This window comes from Tenrec ecaudatus, chromosome 2 (genome assembly GCF_050624435.1).
Source record: "Tenrec ecaudatus isolate mTenEca1 chromosome 2, mTenEca1.hap1, whole genome shotgun sequence".
Taxonomy (NCBI): domain Eukaryota; kingdom Metazoa; phylum Chordata; class Mammalia; order Afrosoricida; family Tenrecidae; genus Tenrec; species Tenrec ecaudatus.
Window position 1 is genome coordinate 95029717 of NC_134531.1, and position 6817 is coordinate 95036533.

Sequence of the window (6817 nt, forward strand, 5' to 3'; positions counted from 1 at the left end):
CTCCTGGGGGCACTTTTCCCAGGGTGTTGGGATTGCTGCCTTAGCCTCAGAGTGTTAGGCCACTGGAAGGTGGGTGACATTCAGATCTTTTTTGTGTGTAGCTGTGGACACCTTTCAGCACAGCCTTCCTTACCTTTAATGCCTTTGCTTTGGCTTTAGTTTTGGGAAGGGCAGGAGCTTCCTTTTTTTAACTTTGGCACCATCTATTTTAACTCCTCCCCCCACATGTCCCCTTCTTTGTTGGCATCCTCCCACCCCTCAGGGTTCTAGCTCCCAAGTAAATGAGTGCTTTTTTTATCAACAAGATTTTTTTTCCCTTTGTTCTATTAAACTGGCATACCAGGAGTCTCACCTTGCAGACACAATTGCTGAGGACAAAGGGGGTGCATAAGCACATGTGGGGAAGAAAGCTGATGGTGCCCGGCTATCAAAAGATATAGCAACTAGGGTCTTAAAGAACTGAAGGTAAACAAGTGGCCATCTAGCTGATAAGCAACAAAACCCACATGGAAGAAGCACACTAGCCTGTGTGACCATGAGGTATAGAAGGGATCAGGTATCAGGCATCAAAGCACAAAAAATCATATCATTGTGTGCTCATCTCCCCGATACAATCACTGAAGACAAATGGGTGCAGAAATGTGATGAAGAAAACTGATGGTGCCGGCTATCAAAAGATATAGCATTTGGGGTCTTAAAGGCTGGAAGGTAAACAAATGGCCATCTAGTTCAGAAGCAACAAAGCTCACATGGAAGAAGCACACCAGCCTGTGTGACCATGAGGTGTAGAAGGGATCAGGTATCAGGCATCAAAGCACAAAAAAGCAAATCAATGTGAATGAGGGGAAGTGCAGATTGGAGACCCAAGACCCATCTGTAGGCAACTGGACATCCCCTTACAGAAAAGTTGCGGGGAGGAGACGAGACTGTCAGGGTGCAGTGTAGCAACGATGAAACATAGAACAGTCCTATAGTTCCTAAATGCTTCCTTGTCCCCCCTCATCCCCTACACTATCATGATCCCAATTCTACCTTATAAATATGGCTAGACCAGAGGATGTACACTGGTACATATAGGAACTGGAAACAAGGAATCCAGGACAGATGATCCCTTCAGGACCAATGGTGAGAGTGGCCTATTACAAGTTTTGTTGACTAGTATTTCACACAACATACTATTTAACAGTTTAAACATATTAAAAAGAGTTGTACAATCATCACAAATTCTTCATCTGTATCCTCATGGCTCACAAAAGAGTGCTCCAAAAATATAAAAAAGAGTGCTCCATACTATAAAATAAAGTAAGAAACAGATATAAATCTCTTTACATGATTTTATTGAGTCTCTGTAGACTCACCTGAACTTAAAGTACAGGAAAACAACCAACAGCAACCAAAGCAAACCCTTTGATTTGTACTTACCTTTAAGGAACAGAATCATTTCTTTAAAAATAATTTTAAATAATACAACAGAAGGCCTTTATAAAGCTACTGTTCGTAGTTTCTATGAGCACTCCACAAGTATTTTCTAAATGAGAACAATGACTGTAAATGATGTCTCAAGCAGGATGACGAACATTGTCATTAAGAAATTCAGCATGGAGGAGCTGGCCCCAATTCCAACTATTTTGTGGACACCTGCCCCTCACCCCAGAAGAATTTATTTCAAATGATGATATTGAATCTTCAGCTCTGGAAGAGGGACATATCTGGTCAGAGCATATGGGAGCAGATGAAGGGAGAGGAGGAGAGAGTGGAGCAAATCCTGGCCCACCAGGCCTTAAGGACAACGTTCCCGATTAGAGCAGCCAGTCCACAGAGAGGACCATGTGGCCGGCTCCACTATGAGACATGATGTCCCTCACTGACCCATCACCCTACAGGGGACAACACCAGAGACACTGTGTGGAAATTGCACCCTATCTTATCCCGCCACACCGAGGCAAAACTCTAAGGGTGTGCAACAGAACAGCAAGGGAATGGAGCGGTGAGGTCCCCAGGGAATACTGAAAGAGGACTTTGGGGCCAGGGTGTGGTGCCCCAACAGATTGCACTAGAAAACACTCCTAAAGGCCAACAAACTGTCCTTGAACCAACTACAAGCTTTTCTTTCTTGTGTTTTGATGGTTTTTTGTCATTGGTTTGTTGTAGTGTTTTTGTTGTGAGTTGTTGCTTGGTTTTGCTCTGTCTTGTTTTTGTGCATGTTATTATCTCCGCAGGTCTGTCTAAATAAGATAGACTGGATGAACAATCTGGAGGAGAAAACAACGGGACTGAAAGTTCCGGGGGGACATGGGAGAGGGGGAGGTGGGGGTGGGGGAAGGTAGTAGTGTTGTTAACAAACCCAGGGACAAGGAAACAACAAGTGATCCAAATTGGTGGTAAGGAGGGTATAGGAGGCCTGGTAGGGCATGATCAAGGGTATTGTAACCACAAGGAATTACTGAAACCCAAATGAAGACTGGGCATGATAGTGGGACAAGAGGAAAGTCAAAGGACCTAGAGGAAAGAGCTAGGAGACAAAGGGCATTTATAGAGGTCTAAATAAAGGCATGTACATGTGAAAATATATTTATATATGAGGATGGGAAAATAGATCCATGTGCATATATTTATAGGTTTAGAATTAAGGTAGCAGAAGGACATTGGGCCTCCACTGAAGTACTCCCTCAATGCAAGAATGCTTTCTTCTATTAAATTGGCATTCTATGATGCTCACTTTCCTGACTAAATCGCTGAAGACAAATGGGCGCATAAGCAAATGTGGTGAAGAAAGCTGATGGTGCCTGACTATCAAAAGATATAGCATCTAGGGTCTTAAAGGCTTGAAGGTAAACAAGCGGCCATCTAGCTCAGAAAAAATGAAGCCCACATGGAAGAAGCACACCAGTCTGTGCGATCATGAGGTATTGAAGAGGTCAGGTATCAGGCATCATCAGAACAAAAAAATCATATCATAGTGAATGAGGGAGGGAGTGCGGAGTGGAGACTCAAAGCCCATTTGTAGGCCACTGGACATCCCCTTACAGAAGGGTCTTGGGGAGGAGATGAGCCAGTGAGGGTGCGATGTAGCAACGATGAAATATACAACTTTCCTCTGGTTCCTAAATGCTTCCTATTCCCGCCCCACCCCCACCCCCCCACTGTCATGATCCTAATTCTACCTTGCAAGTCTGGCTAGACCTGAGGGTGTATGCTCGTACAGATAGGAACTGGAAACACAGGGAATCCAGGGCAGATGATCCCTTTGGGAGCAGGGATGTGAGTGGCAATACTGGGAGGGTAGAGGGAGAGTGGGTTGGAAAGGGGGAAATGATTACAAGGATCTACATGTGACCTCCTCCCTGAGGGATGGACAACAGAAAAGTGGCTGAAGGGAGACGTTGGACAGGGCAAGATATGGCAAAATAATAATTTATAAATTATCAAGGGCTCATGAGGGATGGGGGAGAGGGAAGGGAGGGGAAAAATAAGGCACTGATGCCAGGGGCTTAGGTGGAAAGCAAATGTTTTGAGAATGATGAGGGCAATGAATGTACGAATGTGCTTTACACGATTGATGTATGTATGGATTGTGATAAGAGTTGTATGAGCCCCTAATAAAATGATTTTAAAAAAAGGAAATTCAGCATGAATGCAAGTAACTGATAATGTAAACACAGAACATAGAAGATAATGTCATACCTCTGTAACACACACGTACACACACACACTTTAAACATGGGAGGAAGTCTTTCCCCCCGCACATGCAAAGGATTGCATTTGTATTTTTTCTTATCCATCATAGTGTACTCTGCCTTATGCGATATTCGCTAGATTCTAGAAGTTTTTCCCTTGCTACTAACATATTTCTGTCTTCAGAGATTCAGTAACCAAGAATCAGGTATTTGGTTGTCCTTCTATACAATATTTCCGTTCTATAAAACATTCCTTAATGAACTTATAGTTCATCTGGATGTAGAATATTATAGGATGCTTCAATATATCAAACACATAAACGCTCGTTTCCTTGTTAGTAATAATATTGGTTTGTGATTTGGAATTACTTTCTTCATCACATAGGACATACTCATTATTGAATTAACAATGTTAGGAGTCAAGAATTTTAGTACAATAGAAAAACAGTTATAAAGTCTAAAGACCAAGCAAAATATTGGTATTGAATTGGAAACTGTAAAGATGACCTGAAGCATAGGACGAGTGAGAGGTAAACTGAGGCCCCGGGAGATGGACAAAGATAGCTGACAGGACACAGGGAGAGCAGAAACAGAAATAGCTTTATTAGGGGAGAGCTCCCAGGTGAAGCCCCATGGTCTAGCAAGCAGCCCAGGGGAATTGCAGGCTCTTTTTGGGGTCCCGGGTTTTAAAGGGAAGCGGGGAGAGGGAGGTCCATGCTGCAGCAGTAAGATTTATGGTCCAGGATGTCGGCAGTGAGGTTTATGCAGTTTATCAGCTCTGGCAGGCTGAGGATCGGGCATTCCTGGCACCGTTTCTCAATCTCCTCATCCCAGGGGACAACTGCTGACCTTCGTGGATGTGCAGGGAAGCAGGGTCCCAGCTTAGCCCATAGAGAAACATCATCTTGAATGAAAATGTACTTTTTCCCTAGCTCTAGTTCAGAGGTTCTCAATCTTCCTAATGCCGTCGCCCTTTAATACAGTTCATGCTGTAGTGATGACCCCAACTATAAAATATTTTTGTTGCTACTTCATAACTGCAATTTTGCTACTGTTATGGATTGGGTGACCCCTATGAAAGGGTCATTCGACCTCCAATGGGGTTGCGACCCACAGGTTGAGAACCACTGCTCTAGCTACTGAACTGGCCTAGAAGCATTACCAATCCAGGGGGTAAAAAGCACAAATAATTAGGCAAGGCGCTCTGGCAGCACAGTTAAAGCACTAGACTACCACGCACCAGGTTGGCAGTTCCAACCCCCAGTCTCTCTGTGGGAGACAGATGTGTCCATCTATAGCTGGAAAGCCTATGGGGCAGCTCTACTCTGTCCTACAGGTTCATTTAGGGTTGAGGGGAGTCCACAGCAGTAGGTATGGGTGATCTATGTGCATAACTGTATGACATGAGTGAGTTTCAAAGCATTGTGGGAAATTTCATTATCTTTTTATTTCAATGACTTTTTTCATAAACTTTTTGTAGCCCCAGAATTCAAGTCAGATGCAAAAGAGGGTATGAAATGTCACTCTAACTTCAGCTGGATCTTGGATGAAAGCTGGGGTAACAGAAAGGTGCTTGTCTTTTACTGACTCTGCAAAGGCATTTGGCTCTGCCACTATGGGTCACAATGGGAAGAGCGCACATACCAGAGCACCTCATTGTGCTTGTGGGGGGCATGCACACAGACCAAGAGGCAGTAATTCGAACAGAACAAGGAGATACTGAATGCTTTCAAATCAGGAGAGGTTTGCACCAGGTTTGTGTCCTTGCACCATACTTTTCAATCATTTTTGTTGAGCAAATAATCCAAGAAAGTTGTTCTATAGACTGAAGAATGTGGCATAGAAGAAGGCTCATTAACAACCTGAAATATGCAGATGACACAACATTGCTTGCTGAAAGCACTTTCTGATGAAGATCCAGGAATTTAGTATGGATTCTACTTCACCATAAAGAAAGCAAGTATCTTCAAAATGTACCCATAAGGGGCATTATGATAAACAGAGAAGAGATTGAAATGGTTAAAAACTTCATTTTACTTGGATCCACAATCAACACTCATGGAAGAAGTCAGACAGTGTATTGCACTTGGAAAAACTGTTATAAAAGACATATGTATAAGAGCCAAGATGCCACTTTGAGGACCAAGGTATGCCTGACTCAGGCCATGGTATTTTCAATGATCTCATAATACACACGAGGCTGACGAAGATTGATATTTGAATTATGGTGTTGGTGATGAATATTAAATATACCATTGTGTTAGTCCGGATTGATTAGAGAAACAAATTCATAGACACTCATATGTGTGTAAGAGAGGACTTTATATCAAAGAATAATTATATAATAAGAAAACATCCCAGGCCAGGTCAGATTATGTCCATAAGTCAGATATTAAATCATATGTCCAATACCAGTCTGTAAATTCCTCTTCAGACTCACAAAACACATGCAATGATGGAGAGTGCAGGAAGATCACAGGCCGGTGGGTGAAAAGTCTTGTGGATCCAGTAGTGGTGGCAGCATCTTAGCACTGGTGTAGGTCTCCACGTGGCTCCTCCAGCTCCAAGGCTCTTGCTGCCCTCAGCATAGCTCCATGTGGCTTGTCAATAGGAATGTCTAAGTAGAGTGTGGGTCTGGCCTTAGTGAGCGATTTATCTCTGTAGCACCTCCAAAGGAGGTCATCAAACTGCAAACTTAATTGACAGGGCTAAACACCACCCCTTCACTCTTAATAGTCTCAAGTTGACACCAGATTATGTAACTACCACAACCATGGACTGCCAAAAGATGAGCAGATCGGTTTTAGAAGTATACCTAGAATCCCCTTAGAAGCAAAAGCCAGTCCTTAAACAAAGACATCATGTTTGGTAATACGGAATGTCAGTGAAAGAGAGGAAGCCCCTCAATGAATTGACGCTACCAGTACAGCAATGGGCTCGCATAGTGACAGTGATGAGAACGGTGCAAGATGGGGCAGCATTTTATTCTGTTGTACGTAGCGTCGCTGTAAGTTAGAACCAGACTGATGGCACTTAGCAACATCTACAAACGAGAGTCCGACGGGGAGGCAAGCTGTTGAGCACTTGACTTCAAGCCACAAGGCTGACAGTTTCCGTGCCCCAAGAGACGCTTAATAAAA